This window comes from Hemicordylus capensis, chromosome 2, assembly GCF_027244095.1.
Source record: "Hemicordylus capensis ecotype Gifberg chromosome 2, rHemCap1.1.pri, whole genome shotgun sequence".
Classification (NCBI taxonomy): Eukaryota; Metazoa; Chordata; class Lepidosauria; order Squamata; family Cordylidae; genus Hemicordylus; species Hemicordylus capensis.
Window position 1 is genome coordinate 375,084,345 of NC_069658.1, and position 19,478 is coordinate 375,103,822.

Consider the following 19,478-nt stretch of genomic DNA (forward strand, 5'->3'; position numbering starts at 1 on the left):
CTGGGACTTCTCCCATTCTGTGTTTGGTAATGTCTACAACTTAGGGCCGATAACATGGTTCTCAACCAATGTAGAGAGAAATGTCACTAGCAATGTGGGGAAGGAGGAAACCAGGTGGACATGAAAAGTTGGTGTGCTGCAGCAAGGATGAAATGTGGTGACAGCTTGTTCCGGGGCTGCTTCAGGCAGGCTGGTCAGTTGAGCTTGGCGGGCTTGATCCAGCCTGTGGGCCAGCAGTTTGGCACCCCGGCTCTAGAATGAAGCAGTTGCAAATTGTAGCCTTCCATGCTTGCCCTTGAGGTTCATGTCTAAGGGAGGGACCTCTGGTTTGAAGTGGTGTTTTTGTTTTGTTTACTCATTCCCGACAGTGTATTTAACTTTGTGAGTATGCTGCTGGTTTTGTTCTGCTTATTTTAATTGTGTTTTTAACTAATTATCAGAGTTGCCTATAGGGCAGGTTTATCACCCCTTGTGGTTTTATAATTCTAGATAAATAAAGAAGAAGAAGCCCCGCTGTTTCCCAGGCTGTGCCGCACAGATTTCAGTGGGGTGTCCCACAACAGATGTGGAACCGCTTCAGGCCCACACCTGAGTGAGCCAATAGCAAACTACTTTGTTAATAACAGGAAGGAAGACGGCTACTACTCTTCCTGCCTCTTTTCACGTTTAACTCAATGCTGGCATTACTATTAGGATGCAATGATTAAAAGAATGCTGGAGATTGAAAAAGGAGGCTAAGACAAGACAAGCACTTGCCCATGAATTAATATTAACTATTTATATACCTACCTTGAAGAGCTGTTTTTCCTTAGGCTCCTTAACCTACTCCACTGAATGCCCATTTTCATATGCAGCTGCATTATAGCAAATTAAACCTTTAGTCCATCTGCTATCACTACTAATTGGCAGCAAATTTCGACACAGCAGGTTCAGAAGACAAACTCCCCCCATTTAGAATTCCGTACCCCATTATGTTCATGGGCCAAACCCTTCTGAATCTGGGCCAGGCTCATCAATGGGTTTGCCAACACTGCCACTGGCCAGTGCAGCCTGCCAGTTCCCTTCTGTTTCTCAAGCAAAGATACCCTTGCAAAGAGCTGGGGAAACTAGTGGTTGGGGAGGCTCACTGGAGAGGTGGAGACCTTTTAGACCGGTCCTTTAGTTCTTTTGGTTCCCTGAGTATCATAAGAAGTTCTATTTTGTGCTGGGGTTTATGGAACTGGCAGATTTTACAGGCTTTCTTACCCTTTTCATTAAACTGGGGAACACAGGTAAATGTCAGTCCTATCAAGTCCAGCAGGAATGCTAAAGAGCATATCGGCCAGTTAATGAGAAGCACAAGGCCTCACTTGGTGCCAAAGATCCCTCCCTAGGAAGCAATATGATAATGTACATGCAGATAGCACCATCAGAGTAGGTGTCAACACTTCAAGCCAGGAAAGAACTCTTGCAAAATAGTGTCCATTCACTCTTGGAGCAAGCTTCTACTGTATAGGTCAGGCCACTTCCAAACCGAGTCAAGGGTGTTAACCTATCACTGGGTGACCTGAAGTTATGCCACATTGAGGCTAGTCACATGCACATGTAAAACTAGGTTAAGGGAGACCAGCTCGGTTTTGTATGCACATGTGAACTGCCCAGATCGGACCTGATCCCAGCAGCTACACGGCAGCAAACCTGCCTAAGTAGCCTCCCTTCAAAATGAGGTTAAGGGAGCAAGTACTCCCTTAATCTCATTTTTCTGCTCATGTGTCAGCTACGACCACGTGCAGCCACAAGGGGGAAGGGGGATCCTATTTATTTATTTGTTCATTCATTCATTCATTCATATAGCATATTTTTATACCACCCAAAACTTGTGTCTCTCACGTGGTGCATTAATGGAGCTGGGGGGGGGGTGGCGGTGGGAGACATGTAGCGGTACTTCCCTTCACCCCAACGCTCAGAATTGCAGAGGGAGCTGGTGCTTGTCTGGGCGGGCAATCTACAACAGAGGACTCTTGGTAAGGACTCTGTGTTAGGGCCCAGTATTAGTGTAGGATAGATTGGATGTGTTTTGCTCATGTTTTATTTCTTCCTTGTGCTCATTTGGATGCCATTTTGTACAAGAACTGTTGTTTTGAACTGAACTATTTCAAAGTACAGTTTTCTTGTTTTGAAACAAGGCAACGGGCGGACACAAAAGTCTACTTGGGGGCAGCGGTGAAGCTTAGGATAATGGGGCTGGTTGAGACTGGGCTGTGACATGTGGTAAGAGCACAGTGGTATCCACGACAATCTCTCTCACTGCTGCCCTCCCCGTGGCCCTGAACCGGTTTGGACCTCATCTGGACTGGTTCAGTGCCAAACCACATCCCTATACAACATCATGTTTGCCCCACTTTGTATTTTATTTACTGACTCCAAATATACACTCCAATTTAGTTTTAGTGGGCCAATTCCATTCTACCATCAATGCAAAATATGTTTTCAGTTTCTTTAAACTTAATATTTACAAGTGAAGAATTAAAAGAGATGAGGGAATTGCCCCCTTTTATCATTCTGATCTATAAGAAAAGAACTGCTGGCCATCATTCGAGCAATTCTGTACAAAAATACCCCCAAACCACTATGTACTTATTAAAGCTGGTGTGCCTGCTGTTGAGCTGCGTCCTTTCTGCAATATTGAGTGAACTATTTTTTGTCTCTGTATGTTCCAAGTTCTCCCGCCTCAAGTGTTCACAGGGATTATTTTTCTGTATTCAAAATTAATTTCTTCCCCCTTGCCTTCTTATGTTTCTCTTTTCTTTCTTTAATTTGCTGGAAAGGGGCCAGTTACCTTCCATATCCCACCCCACCCTAAAATAGCTTGTAATGTAGAAGGCACCTACAGCACATACTGTAATTTTGTACTGTTGAAATAATTGAGGATCTCCTTGTTTACTTGGTGGTCTAGGGAGAAATTAAGGTGAACTGCGTACTTTGAAGTAAGATTCATTCACACAGATGTGGTGATGGCCATTAAAAGGGGATTAGAACATTCATGGAGGACAAGTCTAGCAATGGCTACTAGTCTTGATGGCTATATGACACCTCCAGGTTCAGAGGCAGATGGAGAGCCTAAAGGAGGTTAGCAGGGAGAGCAGGCTTGACCAGCTCTCCCCGCAGATGAGCAGCGAGCCCTCCCTGGACAGTTGAATCAGCCGCCCACACCATTACCGGCTCTTTCAGGGAGCCAGTTGGAGTGGCAGGGTTTGGGGGGGCCCCTGCCCCTGGAAGTCTCAGAATGACCCACATGAGTGCACAGGGCATTCTGGGGAGCCTCCCAACAGTGGGAGGCTTGTTGTAGCCTCCCCATTGGGGGGCTACTCATGAGTTGCTGCAGCATGGAGTCGCACTGCAGCGACACATGATCCTTTGACCCTGTTTTCAGGTGCTCTCGTTCCCGAAACCCGGCTTAAGCTGCAGGCTCTGTAAGCAGGCTTGCCACCGTGTCGCTGCTGAGAGCCTCGTGGTTCCCATTGCTTCCCACAATCGGGAAAAAAGGGGCTTGCCTTCCCTAGCCCAATTTCTACCGCTCGTGAGAATAGCTTCTCTGAATACCAGTTTCAGGGGTGCATCAGCAGGAGAGATGTATTGCTTTCATGTCCTGCTTGTGGGCTTCCTAAATGCATCTGGTGGTCAACATGGGATGCTTCACTATATGGGTGTTGGATCTGCTCTAGCATGGTTTTATGAAACCCAATTAGAATAAGAGTACGTACTGAAAATATCCCAATAACATGCTTACCCAGATCACAGCATGGCACTGTGACCAGAGAAGAGAATATTTGCAAAGAACTTCTCTACCCCATCATTTGATAGAGGCCCTGTTAGTTGCCAATCAACTACAACATTCCCAGGCGAATGATAAGTTGAGTGGACACAAAGTGAGGCAGCATTCAAAGGGATGTCTAAAAACACCCTAACTTGGGCTACAAGCTGGCTGACTGGCTGGCTTTGTCCCGCTGCATGAATATTACAACCTAGGCTCCTGTCACCTATTTTCAGGTGGATGTGTAAACAACTCACAGTATCCTTAACATTTATGTGGCACATGAGGAATAACACGGTTATTGTTAGCGCATTGCTATTATACCCTCAGCTGTATAGCTTGGTAGAGTGTTAAGGAGGGCATCTGGCACTGAGATTATAGTATTAGGTTGTAACAATCTAAATAAAACTCTTTGGTTTCTACATAAAACTGAAAAGCATGAATATGAATATGTCCAAGCATGAATGCATGCCTCAAAAGTCACCATGTGCACACAGTACTCTTTTGAAATCTGTTTGAAGCTACGGGTCATAAGCAAGTTGTTTCTTCTGGACTTTGGGTTCACATATCAGAAAGAGGCATGAAGGCAGGATGATAGTCCACTTATATATGCATTATATATAGTGGAAACAGTGGAGGCAACCATTCATTTGGAAAGTTGCTTGCTCAAGCTGCACTGAAATGAATGGAAAGCACCATTGTTCTCTTGTTTATTTATTTCAAAGAGTGTGCAAAGGAAAACTTGCCCAAAGAATGTGCCCAGTGTGTATTAAGTCAGGATGCATGGACAGATATTTTGGGCACAAAAATGGACATCGAGTTGAAACACCCTTTCCCATTCTGTGCATTTGGCCCCTTCCCTCCTGGCATTTTGCAGTCAAGTTAAGAGGTTTCAGTCTTGGTTGCCAGTATTTACTGGCTGCTTTTTGTTGTTTTTATTTGGATTGTGTTGAATTGCTTTATTGTAATTCATGCTTTCTTCTTTTGCAAGCTGCCATAAATCCACTTCTGGAGAACCACAGGAAACAACTTTAGTAAGTAAAGAAATGAAGAAGGAAGAAAATGTTGAATAATTGTAGACTGTCCAATATAGTCTCCTTATACAGGAATAGAATCAGAGGTACTTGGAACTGCACAATAGTGCATCAGACTGTAGGGCATATTAGAGCTGTCTCAAAATGCCCCCTGCATTTTTGCCATCCATTCACTGGCAGCAAAAAAACTGGGGCATTTCAGCATCTTTTTTGGGAGAGGAGTGTCCAATTGGGAGGGTGCAAAACTCACCATTGGAAGGCAGTGTGATTCGTAGTAATCACCAGCTGCTATTTCCCTCCCCCCACTGGCAATCTGTTTTCTGAGGAATACTATCATCACATAGGGATCATATTGTATCATTCTGAAGTGGGTTCTGGTGGGAAAATAGTGTTCCATACAGGCAGCTCTTTCTCAGATCCCCACACCACCCCAGAAGACTGCTATGATATGGCATAGTATCATTTGGATAGGGGATTGTATAGAGGAATGTGATGGCTGCCAGCAGGCTCATTAGAACTCTCTCTCTCTCTCTCTCTCTCTCTCTCTCTCTCTCTCTCTCTCACACACACACACACACACACACACACACACACACAAACAGAGAGAGAAATGCATTCATACTCTGGCAAATTTTCCAGTCAAAAGAAATAACCAAAGTAAACAACTGCAACTTGTCTCAGAAAGGAAAATACGATACAGCCTATGAAAATGTATTTAATGGAGAACAATTCCTTGTAATAGAGAGCAATTCCTTTAAAGTATACGTAGAAGAGAAAGAGAAAAAGGTTGTGTTTCCTCATAACAAATCGCTTAAAGATCTCAGTTAGTGGAAATGTGTTAGAAGACTATTCTGACATTTTTTTTGGGGGGGGGAGAGAAACATTGAGCAAAAAGGGTGAAAAACAAAGGGAAAAAGTCAGAATGAGTCAGTGTTTAGCCAGAGGGAGAAAGATGTAGGTCTGTTGATGAGAATAAAATTATTGATGACTCAGAAATGCCTGAGAAAGAATACTGAGTTCCTGCTGAATATGTTCTCTCAGTTTGAACAAGTTGGAGAAATTAAAATAATACACTTAGTGAATAGGGGCTTTAATGTAGATTGAGATAACTCATAATAGCAGAACAATTTCATTCAATTCAGAAGGCTGCAATTTCAAAATGAATTAAAGAACTTTATTTTCACGCAGAATATAATTAGCTTATAAAACCTCCACAGATCAAAAGTAGATACAGGCAGGGCAACTTATTCATATGCTAAAGGTCTGCAGGTAGTTTGAATATTTATCTACATATAGTCAACAGCAGACCAGTTTGGGCAAACCGGTTCTGCACGATAAGGGGGCCAGGCAGGGGCAGTGAGCAAGTATATAAGCTGTTTACCTGGCCAGTGTAGCTGCTGGCACCCCATCTTGACACTGCTCACCCTCCCAACATCCCCAAGCAGCATGTTCCCCCTTCTTTTATCAAGCCACCAGCTTGATGAGTGAGTGATGGCGGCAACGGCAACCACGCCAGCCAGGTAAGCAGCTTACTTGCTTGCTTGCCACCCCTGCCTGGCTGCCCCTTGCCCCTGAAAGGGTTCCCCCACCTTCCATAAATTTAAATAGAAATGTGGGCCAAAGTAAAATCAAAGTAATACCTGAAATGTTATGGGCATCAGCCACTGATGGTCTCGGGGGGGGAGGAGTTATCGATCAGCTGGGAGGCACATGAATTTGCATTATTGTACTGATGAGGGGGTAACATTTGAGCTGGTGAGCCACAAGTTCTGCAGGTCTGCTCTGGAAATATATGAGACTATAAAGGATGACAAGTAAACACCCCACACTGTTGGTAACTGCACTGAAAGAAATCCGAAGACATGGGCAATGTTAGTGTAGTTCTGGTAGTTATATACAATAGTAGCTTTGACTCGTGATAACATGTCATCATTATCCATTAACCAAGAATGTACTATACTCCCCTCAATTGGGAAAAGATCTTGGATTTTGTCAAAATATCCCTGAGGCTTCATCAATAAGGTACTAGTATATATGCACTGAGTGCCACATTTAACATTGTTCAATAAATTCATGCAGTAGCCTTATGGAGAAATGTATAGATTGTAATATGTAATCACCCCTTATACTTTATGCTGCTCTATGAATGTAATAAAGAATGATTTGATGTATGGATTGTCTCTGACATGCGCTATAGACTATGGGAAGAGTTTTAAGTTATACTAGCTGGGCTGGGCACAGAGCATATGTGCCTCTAGCTTGCTGGCACATCTCGACCACCTGGCTGGCCGCCTGCCCCTGCTGCCGTTTTTGGCTGCCCGCCTGCTGGCCACCCATCCAACTGGTGGCCGCAGCTGCCTGCTGGTCATGGCTGGCTGGCCAGCCGCCAGTTGTGGACCCCTCCCACCCACAGTTTTTTCAGCCAGCCAGAGGGCCACCCGCCACCAACGCCGCCATGTTCTTTCTCTTGCCTGTCCCCGTCGCTGTTCATGCTGTTCACGATCAGTTCACGCTGATCGTGAACTCTTGCGAGAGCTGCCACACATGAGATTAGTGACAGGTACATCTAAGAGAAATATATATAAAGATTATAGTATTTCCTCCTTTAAATGGTTGGTTTTTGTTGAAGTTCTAGTTTCATGAATCACTGAGAACTTCAAAAAGAGATGACTACAAAATCCCTTTCAGATGAAATGAGTTAGAATGAGGGGATAAAACCTCAAGTTAACCTCAGCTGACCTATTCTATGTATAAAGCAGTTTTCTAATGGGCCTCAGAGTGGCTCTACACAATCATTTCTAACAGTGAGGTGACTTTTTGCAGTTGCCTCATGGAGGTAATCCATGTGGAACTGAGGTCAGAGAAGGATCCAATAGGAACTGGGACTTCAGCCCAGCAGAGATTCAGTGAAGCCAGCAAGTCAGATCTGATGAAGCTGTGTTGACTTGCAGTCCCACAATGCCCTGAACCTCTCCTTCTATCTAATTCTGTGCAGACAACTTCCATGCTTCAAAAACTCGGCTTTGAAAATCCCTTCTCGGTATATAATGCTAGCCAAAATACCTTTAAAAGGCAAGAAGGCAGTTAAGAGAGGTTTTCCTAAAGTTTACATCTTTCAATTGTTATCTCTTTAGAATTCTTATTTCTCCTTAAGCTGTTTTCTTCCATGCTGTTGTGCTTTCGATTCCCTTTGACAATAACTAATGCTTTTCAAAGGGTGGCATTTACTAGCACAGTCTGATTCCCAATCCATTCTGAGCAGCCCGAAATCTGGGATGCCTGGCTGCCTGGCACTCTGACAAATATCAATGTTCATGGATGGTTAAATAACCAATGAACTATTCATATATTCCATGTGGAACATACTGTATTTGTGAAAGTTTATATAAATAAATGTATTTGTCTTTCATATAAAACAGATTGTAGATTAAGCCACTAACAAGAGTAGCAGACACTGTAGCCATGTGAAAGTACTGTCTGCTCAATATTAAGGCACAGAACAATATGTACGATGCAATGGTATTTTCTGAATAGTAATAACTGGAAATAAATAGTTCCATTGCCACTAACAAGAGGTGGCTTTTCTTGCTGATGACAAACAGTAGAACACAAAAAATGGTGGAGGGGAGCACAGAGAAAGTGAAGTAGATGGAGCAGATGGGGGTAATGAGAGTTTTGTCTCATGATACATTTCTGAAAGCTAAATAATGGTATATTTCACATTTACATTACCATCCTAAACATATTTTTCTGAAATAGGTCCTACTGATTTTGATGATGTTACAGGTTAGTTCTAAAGGGTTTGCATCTTGCATGCATACCTTCTGTACCACAAAATGACTATACACTCTCCCTTTACTCCTTGCTAGAAGATGAGCAGAAAAAGTGCTTTTTCTGGAGGATGTAATAGTTAAGGATGTCCGACATCAAGCTGGCTTGGCTTGAAGGCTTGCCCTCAAACTGAACTGGAGGGGAGCCGGTCAGAGGGCAAATCAAGCCAATCCTGGCACAAAAACCCACCACACGAACTGGCTCAAGGCCTCAACAGGTATACTTGTAAAGGGGAATCCAGCAAGGATTCCCTTTTACAAGTAAAGGTCTAAATGTGTGTGGGGAGGCACAAGGAAAAATATATTCTTAGTCTTTGTTTTACCTTTAAAAACAAGCTGGCCCAACCACCCTTCCCCTGATCTTTAAAGGGCCATTTCAGCCTGTTTTCTGGACCTTCCGCCCCATCCTCTTGTGGTGGTGGAGGCCACTACATATGTGTCCTGGCCATTTCTGTCGCCTAGGGGCCAGGGCTCATGCGTGGCAACCTCCATAATGGCCACTGCATCCAGAAGAAGGGCTGGAATGGCCTGAAAATTGGCCAAAAATGCCCTTTCAAGAGTGGGGAAAGGCCAGCAGGAGGGAGAGATGGCAGAGGACCCCCCCCTCCATGGGCACAGTAGCACACCCAGACCTGGTGCTGAGTCCTTAAAAAAAATCAAACCTTAGAACCACCAAATGGCTCAAATTTGAGCCGAGCCAGCGGGGGGGGGGGGCGGTTAGGTGGGCACAAAACCCAACATGCCTGGTTCAGTTTGAGTCCAGTTCTGACTCAAACTGAATTGGGAAAACCAAGTTTTGTGCACACTCTACTTGCAGTGTGACCAGCCTGTCTAATGCCCCTGCTGCAGCCACCATCCCCACTGCTACTGGTGGCTTGTTCTTAAAGATAAAAGACTAAGAATACCTTTTTCCTTGTGCTCCCACCCCTTGCATTTAGCCCTTTACTTGTAAAGGGGAATCCTTGCCAGATTCTCCTTTACAGTATACTTGTCAAGTCCTCGAGCTGGCTCATGAGGTGACTTGATGGCTGGACTGGGCCCAGGCTCTATCGAGCCGGAGCCACACAGGGTGGCTCAAATCTGGTCCAGATTCAAGCCAAACTGGGCTAGCTGGTGGTGTCTACATCCCCAGTAAGAGTGTGGCAACATTGTTGTGTTTTTCAATTACTTAAGCAGGCGAATGGAAAACCATCACAGAATGAAACTAGGGATGTGCAAAATGTCCCACCCATTGGGCACTACCACACACCCCACTCTTTTGCCCCCAGAACTCCTTTTTTGCCCCAAATTGATTTGGATTTGGAAAATTTGGGTAGAACTCGAATCTGGGGTGATTGGGGGGGGGCAATTTGGACCCAAAACAAATTGGGAGTTATTCAATTCAGGTACAAATCAATTTTTTTAAAAAATGATTCATGCACATCCCTAATTGGAGAAGTACACCAACAAATTTATAATCATGTTGGTGAATTAGTAAGTATGTATGTCGAACCCAAACTTCTTTATATGTATGGAGATCATACTGACTTTGTGGCAAGGTGAATGATTAATGACTAGTGATGTGCACGGACTGCGGAGGCACGGTCCGACACTGGATGGGGTGTCACTTTAAGGGGGGGTTGTACTTACCCCTCCCACCACTTTTCCCCCTCCGGCACTCCAGTTTTAGCCAAATCTTTGGGGCAGCAGCGTTCCTCCCTGCCGCCCCTGCCCCCTTGTTGGCTGGTAAAAGCAGGCGCACATGCACCCGCTGCCGACGCGTGCGCTGCGCACGTCACTGAAGCCGTGCATGCACCCACAGCCGGCACGTGTGCACGCCGTGCACATCACAGTGACATGCGCAGCACGGCCGCAGTGATGTGTGCGGTGCGCGTTTATCAGCAGCGGGCACGTGCACGGCCGCAGTGACATGTGCGGCACACATGCACATCAGCGGCGGGTGCATGTGCACCTGCTTTTACCAGCCAACAAGGGGGCAGCAGCGGCAGGGAGCAATGCTCCCTGGCATCAAACCATTGGCCCAGGCCACATGCGAATCGGTTCACAGGCCTTTTACATGGCCTGCGGACCGGTTCGTGCACACCCCTATTAATGACAGAGTGTTCCAGGAAGGCGGTGTAACATTTGATTCATGTGCAGAATTGCTATAACAACCCAGCAGGAAAGTCAGGATTTCAAATGTACTTTCCTCTTTAGATGAACAAATCTTCAAGTAACTTATCCATTCTTTTAAAAAATCCCAGGCCTGTCAGATTCAGATTTTCTTGGGGAAGTGGCAAAGGGTGTGTGTGTGTGGGGGGGGGGACTTGTGGTTCTTTCAAGTTGTTTAATAAATAATTGCAGCATTCTGAACAAGCAATTACCTCTGTGGCAAATTTTGTTAAAATCCAAGAATTACTTTTCTGTTGAATGGACTGGAAAAAGGTGCTGAAAAGCTAATGAAGAGCCACGTTTGGGTGTACTTAATTTTCCTTTAATACCAAAATGCTCTTGGCCTCCTGCAGTCAAAATAAGTTAATACTACATTTTATTTAACACTGCAACAGCAGGAATTTACTGAAAATAATTACAATAAAAATGGACCATTAAACTCATTTCAAAAAAGCTTTTATATCCCAAAATGGCCCTGAACTTATGGATAAATCCCATCCAGTCATGCCAGTTGAGGATGTCACTTAGTTTCAGTCCTAAAGATAGTTAAACTCCAATATTTACAGTACCCTTTAAAATAAGTAAGACTTTAAAATAACCCTTTAAAATAAGTACCCTTTAAATAAGTAAGACTTGCTTGAAGTAAGTAGTTTGAGTGGCACAGTGGGGAAATGCTTGACTAACAAGCAGAAGGTTGCCGGTTCGAATCCCCACTGGTACTATATCAGACAGCAGCAATATAGGATGATGCTGAAAGGCATCATCTCATACTGCACAGGATGAGGCAATGGTAAACCCCTCCTATATTCTACCAAAGAAAACTGCAGGGCTTTGTGGTCGAAATCACACACTTTACCTTTACCTAGTTTAAGAACTAGAATTTCTTGGATTGTTGGAGACAAGAATACTAACACTTCTGTTTAAGAAGTGATGTGGTGTTGTAGTGCAGAGACTGGGTTATGAATCAGGACCTCCTCATTTCAAATCTGCCATGAACTCACTAACTGGACTTAGGCAAGCCATTCAGCTTCTGGTCAGAAGGCTGATATTTTATTTATTTATTTATTTATTCAATTTTTATACTGTCCTTTCAAAATTGGCTCAGGGCAATTTACAAATAAAACAAAGACAGTTAAAATCAATCAACTATTAAAAATATAAAATACCATAAAACAAACAAACAATAAAACAATATGAGTTCATGTGAGCCAGTGGCCACCTGACTGAAACTCAGCAGTTACCACTCTGGTCAATTTACTTGGATGCAGAGGCGTAACTATGGGGGGGGCAGGGGGGGCACGTGCCCCGGGCACCATCTTTTCAGGTCACATGGGGGGCGCCGCCATGACCAATTTTTTAAAAAATTTAAATACAAATTTCTCCTGCTCAGTGCAGCAGTGCTGCAGCAGTCAAGGGAGCGCGTCGGCGCCCCCTCCCCCACGAGCGGTCCCTTCCACACCGCCCGCGCCCCCCATTGCTTTGCTGGCAGCCAGTCAGTGGCCTGGCTTGGCGGTGGCGGGCGCCGCGGCAGGCGCCTTTCATGCTGCTCACTGCGCCTGCCCTTGGCTGAGGCTCGCTCGCTCCATCGCTTGCTTAGTCTGGAATAGCCAGAAAGAGGCCCTCTAGTGGCTTGCCAGCCAGAGGGTCTCCAGTCAGTGACTCACACGCGACTCGGCCGGCGTGCCGAGTCGCGCTGCGCATGTGTGCGGTGTGTCCGTCCTCCTCTGTTCTCCTGCACGTGGTGGCACGGTCGCCGTCGCGGAGGAAAGCATCGTTGCTGGGGCTGGGGCTGCACTGCAGCAGGCACAGGCAGGATGATGAGGACACACAAGGACACCTGGCAAGGAAGAAAGGCGGTGGGATAGAAGCAGCAGACCAAGTGTCAGGGTGAGAATGAGTTGCAAAAACTACAGAAGCCACATGTGGAGAAAAAAAACATATTAAAGAATCAGGCTTTTATTTAGCTGCCCAACTATGGTCTCAGGTGCCTAACAGGTATTAATGTTTGCATTATACGCTCCTCTCTCCACCCCAAAAAAATTTAAAAATAAAAGTTTTCTGAAACATGTGTGTCAGTCAGATGTATGCTGGGGGGCGGCGGCGGGGGGGCGCAATTTCAGTGCTTGCCCCAGGCGCCGTTTTCCCTAGTTGCGCCTCTGCTTGGATGGGAGATTGCCTAGGAACCTTGTATGTTGCTTTGAATTCCAGCATGGAAGAAAGGCGAGACAGAAATGTAACAGGGAACACTGCTAGAATTGTAATAAATAGTAGGTGGGAATGTAGGTGGGAAATGTAGGGATTAGCAAACCCCTGCTCACTGGACAAAGAAAGAGCTTTGAGAGTGAAATATAGCAGGGGAAAGCAACTGTTCCTAATCACCTCCAACACAGAGTCCCTTCAGTGGCTGCTGTTGGTGCATCTCTTTTGATGTATCTGTTGGCGCATTTTCTTTTTAGATTGTGAGCTCATTGGAACAGGGGCTTTTGGGGACAGAAAATCATTTTCTTATTCCTTTTGCTTTAAGAACCACTTTAAGAATATTTTATTGATAATGATGATGAATATAATGAGTATTCATGATAATGCATATTATGATAGTGATAATAATTAATGGCTGGCATGTTCTGCATCATTAGCAGGGCAGAACAAGAGCTGCATCCTCACAGTGAGGGCTGCTCCAAGATCAGCCAGCATATTGCTGAGTCAGTGGTTATGCATGTTTGAGGAGGGAGAACAGCTTCACTATTCTTGCCTCCCTCCAAAAGTACTTTCTTGCTTTAGAAATGTGTCCCTGAATGTTGTGCAGCCAAAAAGTACTTTTGGAGGGAGGAGTGAACAGTGAAAATTGCTCCCCTCTCTCTGCACATGTGATTGGCTGCTCAGCAACAGAGAATGCAAAGATGCTTCTCACTGCAAGGCTGCTGCTCTTGTTCAATTTCCAACTACCCCGCCAGGGAATTGAACTCCCAACCTTCGACTTCCCAAGCAGACACCTACCACACTCTGTCACTAGGTTTGTTAGCAACAAAACTACTGGACGGAATGGACAGTATATCAGTGACTCCTTCATGCCCATAACTTCTCCACATGTTACACATTAATCTAAGACTGCAGCCCTATGCACACTCACTCCCAAGTTATACCCATTGAACATCTTGGAGTTTTCATCCAAGTTGTTGTTGCGGTCCCTATACACAGTGTTTTACAAAGAATGAGATAGTGAGTTCCTGCCTCAAGGGCCTTCCAATCAAGAAAATGGACACCATGCATAAGACTGCACAGCGACTTACCCAACAAATCTTTAACCCTAACCCTTTTTTCGTTGTTGCTGCCGCCGCCACCATTATCTCTCCTTGCCCAGCCCCTGCTGCCCGCTCTGATCCCTCCTTGCAGACCTACAAACTTCTCCTTCTTTCTCACACACACTCTCCAAAAAGCGCCTTCTCCTTCTCCCCACTCCATCTGCCCAGCTTTTGTTGTTGTTGTCGTCATTGTTCAATCCCTTGCTAATTTTTCAGCCCTGCTGCTTGGCTTGAAATGAAGCAGGAAGTCGCCTCGGGAGAGAAGGCTCCATGTGGCTGATTTACAGCCCGAAGGTTCTTTCAGTTTGACTAGAGGCTGCCTTTTTGACCCATCCTCTTAAGGAGGTGGATCTTTAAGAGCCAGCCTTGCAGGAGCTATGCAAATACCAGGCTTCTGCTCCTGGCTTTGGCAAGATGGGGAGAAGGATCAGTAGCTTTACGTATTCGCCGCCCTGTGCTCATCTCGCCCGGCAGCCCAGGAAGGGTCAAAGGCACGCAGGGCTCCTCAAATCCCATGGCTTTGCGTGCAGCAGGGTGCAGGAGAAGAATGTGAGCCCCAGGTGCCTCAGGATGCTCCACTCCACGTGCCACTCCGTCGTTTCAGCTTGCTGGAAGGCAAGGAGGCAGGAAGCCTCAGCACAGCAGAAACTCAGCAAGAAAAAAGTTGGAAAAGAAAAAACTTTGAAAGGAAAGCAGGGAGGTGAGGAAAAGGTTGAAAAAGAAGTTGAAAAGGAAAAAAGTTGCCCAGCAGCAAAGAGACTGCCTGTGAAGAGACTAGCTCCTTCCCCCTGACCCCTCTCCTGACTGGCTAGGCCACTGGCCACATGGAGGGGGCCAAGATGGTGCTGGTGTGCCTGCTTCTCAGGCCGGGCGCACAACCTCACCCCCCGCCCATTACTTGGGAGCGGAGGCGGGAAGCGGCATTCTCACTACAAGGCTGCTGCTCTTGTTCCTCCTTACTAATGCTGTGGGACATGTCAAACAACAACAGTAATATTTATGGAAAGAAAACAAATAATTAAGTCAGCTGATGCTTTTCTGCAATGTTTATAAAGACAATCAGAAACAGTTGATTGCGCCATGCAGATATTTTCTTATCTTCTTTTAGGTAAGTTTGTTACAGAGAACATAGCTAAACTTTTGTTAATATCTCTGAGGAGACAAGCTTTAAATTATAAAAGAGCAAATTTAATTGTTCTGGGTCAGTTGGTGCCTAATCAAATCCTCTATGACTATGTTGCTATGTTGCACAATATACTATTGTGTCTTCCTTTCCAAAAGCTTATTATCAATTTGCAACGTAGCATTCTTTTGTTTATTGAGGTCTGTTGACTGGATTAATATACTTTAACTTTGTAAATAAATAAATTCTTTCTCAGCCTATGTCCCCCTCATCTGCAATATGGGGATAATGGTTCCGGCCTATTATACAGTTTTACAAGGTGAAACACTTTTTAACACTAAAAAAATCATTGTAGATGTGTGATGATGATTATTACCTTTTCTGTACATATTTTGTCTGCATTTCTATTCTAGTGGTTTTGAATAACCTCCAAACTGCTTCATGTCACAATTTCCAAAGAACCACAGCTGCCGTTGCAACTTATTCATAAGAACATAAGGAAAAATCCCTGCTAGACCAGGCCAAAGCTCCATCTAGTCCAGCATCCTGCTTCATGCAGTGGCTGACCAAGTGCATCTGGGAAGCCTTCAGTTGGGGGAAATAAGGCAATGCCCTCTCCCACTAGTGTTACCAAGCACCTAGTGTTCAGTGGCATGCCCCCTCTAATCCTGATGGAAATATACAACTGTCCAGGCTAGCAGCCATAGATAGCCCTATCCTCCATGAATCTGTATAATCTCCTTTTAAGGCTATTTAAGATTGGTGGTCATCATTCAATTCCACAGATTAACTACATAAAGAATTATTACCTTTTGTCTGTCCAGAATCTCCCAGAATCTAGCTTCAGTGAATGACCCCTGCTTCTAATATGGTGAACTGTCCTCCATGACCCCAAGGTCCTTTTTCTGATTGGTCAGTGCCAGCTCAGACCCCATCAATGTATATTTGGAGTTGGGGATTTTAGCTCCAATGTGCATCACTTTACCCTTACTTTCATTGAACTGCATTTGCCATTTTAAAGCCCATTCACTTAGGTAGTAGAGATCCTTTTGGAGCTCTTTGAAATCCTTTATTTGGAGCTCTTAGAAAATCCTTTACCACTTTGAATAATTTGGTGTCATCACCAGCAAGCCTGACCACCTCACTGATCACATCTAGCTTCAGATCATTTATGAACAAGTTAACAAGTCCCAGTCCCAGTACAGATACTTGGGGGACCATGCTGGAGGATGGCCTCCAGTTAGGAAATTAAACATGTTAAGTCATTCTTGTGGGATGGTCTTTAAATGATTACCATTTGGTAATCCATATCTGGATTACCAACCAGATATCTGAGGAAGAGATGAGATCAGATGAGATGAGAGAATAAAGACAGCCCTTAAATATAAGGAGAGAGGTTAAAATAAATCAGCTTTCAAACACTGTAGCAATAGGCATATCTATTAAGCATTCCCTATTAGCCTGTTGTGAATCATAAGAACCAGAGCCCCTAGGCAGTACAAAAACATTTATAGGCAAGAGAATGAGACCGTTGGAGAAGTGCATATATCAAGTTGTTTTTCCCCCTACGCCCAGCAAACTTTTCTCCTTCACTGGGATCTTTTTTCTCCAGCAGTGTTTTTAGGATGGCCTCCAGTTACCTCAAAGGAAGTTAACTTGTTAAGTTGGTAACAAAAATATTAATAAAATCCCAAGAAATATTTTCTGTATACAAAAATATATAAAGCCCTTTTTACTGATGAGCCCATTCTACTTTGGCACTGCAAGATGTGTGTATATACACACACACGGTAAATAACCCCAAGTTGTAGCTCTATTACTCCCTTTGCTGAAGGAATACAAGACATTTAGAAGGAAAAATAAAGATTTGGGCTGGAATACATAATATTTCTGCAAAGGAAGAATTCAGTTTCAGTACGTAACACTCCATAATTGATAGTTTTTTTGTTCTTGCCTTTGATTAATAAATATACCTTATCTAGTGAGGGGAAAATTTTACACAGCATATGTAGATTTAAGACCCACATTTCATTACATTTTATAACCTATAGATGAAATTGCTGATATTGATCAGAAGCTATTATATCTATTGAGATCACTGGCACATAGAGGCAAAGATCAGAAAAGAGCTAAAGGCTGACAAACTCAATCCATGTTACAAAAGAGTTCCTTAATGATTGACTATTGGTTCATACATATAACACAATGCAGGGGCTGAAATAAATGGGTATCCAAATCTATCTATCTATCTATCTATCTATCTATCTATCTATCTATCTATCTATCTATCATATTTATATTCCACTTGATATGTGTATCTCTAGGTGGTGTACAGAATTAAAATGGAGTCAGAATAATTAAAACTATTTCACAGAATAAAACAGTTAAAACAATTTCATGAGATAAAAAACAGTTTAAAATTAATTTCAAGTTAAAAGCCTGAGAAAACATGTGTGTCTTGAGCATCTTGCTAAAAGCAATCAGATATGGAGATGCTCTTATTTTGACAGGGAGCATATTCCAAAGCCCCGGGGCAGCCACAGAGACAGTCTGGTCCTGAGTCGCCACCAAATGAGCCAGCAGAAACTGTAACCGGACCTCTCCAGATGACCTTAATAGGCAATAGCGTTCATGACAAAGTACTTCTCTTAAGTACCCTGGACCCCAGCCATTGAGGGCTTTATATGTAATAACTAGCACTTTGCATTTTACTTGGAACTGTATTGGCAGCCAGTGCAGTTCTTTTAAAATTGGTGTTATATGGCTGCCGCATTCTATACCAATTGTAGTTTCTGGATTACATACAAAGGCAGCCCCACATAGAGTGCATTACAGTAGTCAAACCTGTAGGTTACCAGCATGTGCAGTTTTAAGGTCATTTACCTCCAGAAACAGGCTTAGCTGTTTATTGTTTTCAGCATTGGTTTTAAATGATTTTAATGTTAATGATTTTAATGTTTAAATGATTTTAATTGTTTAATTGATTTAGTTTTTATTTTAATTGTTTTGTTTTTATTTTGATGTTAACAGCCTTGAGCCATTGTTGGAAGGGTGGACTATAAATTAAATCAAATAAATAAATAATAAATAATAAGTAGCTGGTGTATCAAACAAAGCTGTTAAAAAGTCCTCCTGGCTACTTCCTCAACCTGAGAAACTGGAGTAATTTTGCTTAAAGGAGCACTCCCAAGCTACGTACCTGAATTTTCAGTGGGACTGCAACCCCATCCAGATCTAAACCATCTCTCGGGTACTGACACCCCCCCGCCGTCAGTACCTCCATCTTATTTGGATTCAATTTCAGTTTGTTATCCCTAATCAAGCCCATTACTGCCTCCAGACAGGCATTTAGGGATGTTATGCCATTTCATGATGAGTTCGATATGCAGAAATAGATTTGTGAATCATCAGCATATTTCTGATTATTACAATCTTTGAATATTTCACATTGTTTTCAATCATTGTTTTAACTGTTGTTTATTTTGTATTTATTGCAGTTATTGTTGTGAACCACCTAAAGCCTTGGAGTCAAGCAGTACATTAAACAAACAAACAAACAAACAAACAAAAATATGAATAACAGCCTGCACCATGCCTCTTGATGATCTCTCCCAGTGGCTTCATGTAGATTTTAAAGAGCATTGGAAAAAGTATGGAGCCTTGTGGAACTCCATACTTTAGTTCTCACCTTGCAGAGCAGCAGTCTCCAAGGGACACTAACTGGAAACTACCAGAGAAGTAGGAATGGAAAAAACAGTGCCACCCAATCTATCCCTCCTCAAGTGATCCAGAATGATACCATTTTCAATGGAATTGAAGCTGCCGAGAGATCCAAAAGGATCAGTAGAGTCACACTCCTTCTGTCAGTAGCCAATTGGAGATCATCTATCAGGCTAACCGAGCAGGGGCGTAACAAGGTTGGCTTGGGCCCAGAGACAAGATTTTAAAATGCCCCCCATCACCACCTTCCTCTCCTTCTCCTGGCCCAATGTAGACTCTGCTAACTATCCCAGCTAGTTAAGAGGTGTAAATAACAGCACAGCAGAACCAACTAATACTACAGAAGAACTTTACTCATTGCACATATCCCAACTACAGTTACAAGGTGTGCATAACAACAGACCCAACTAAAAACAGTATCAATGAAGAACAGTTAACACTGCACACATAAATAACAGAACCAACTATTAAAACATGATCAATGAAGAACTTTAACCATTGCACACATCCCAACAGTTACAAGGT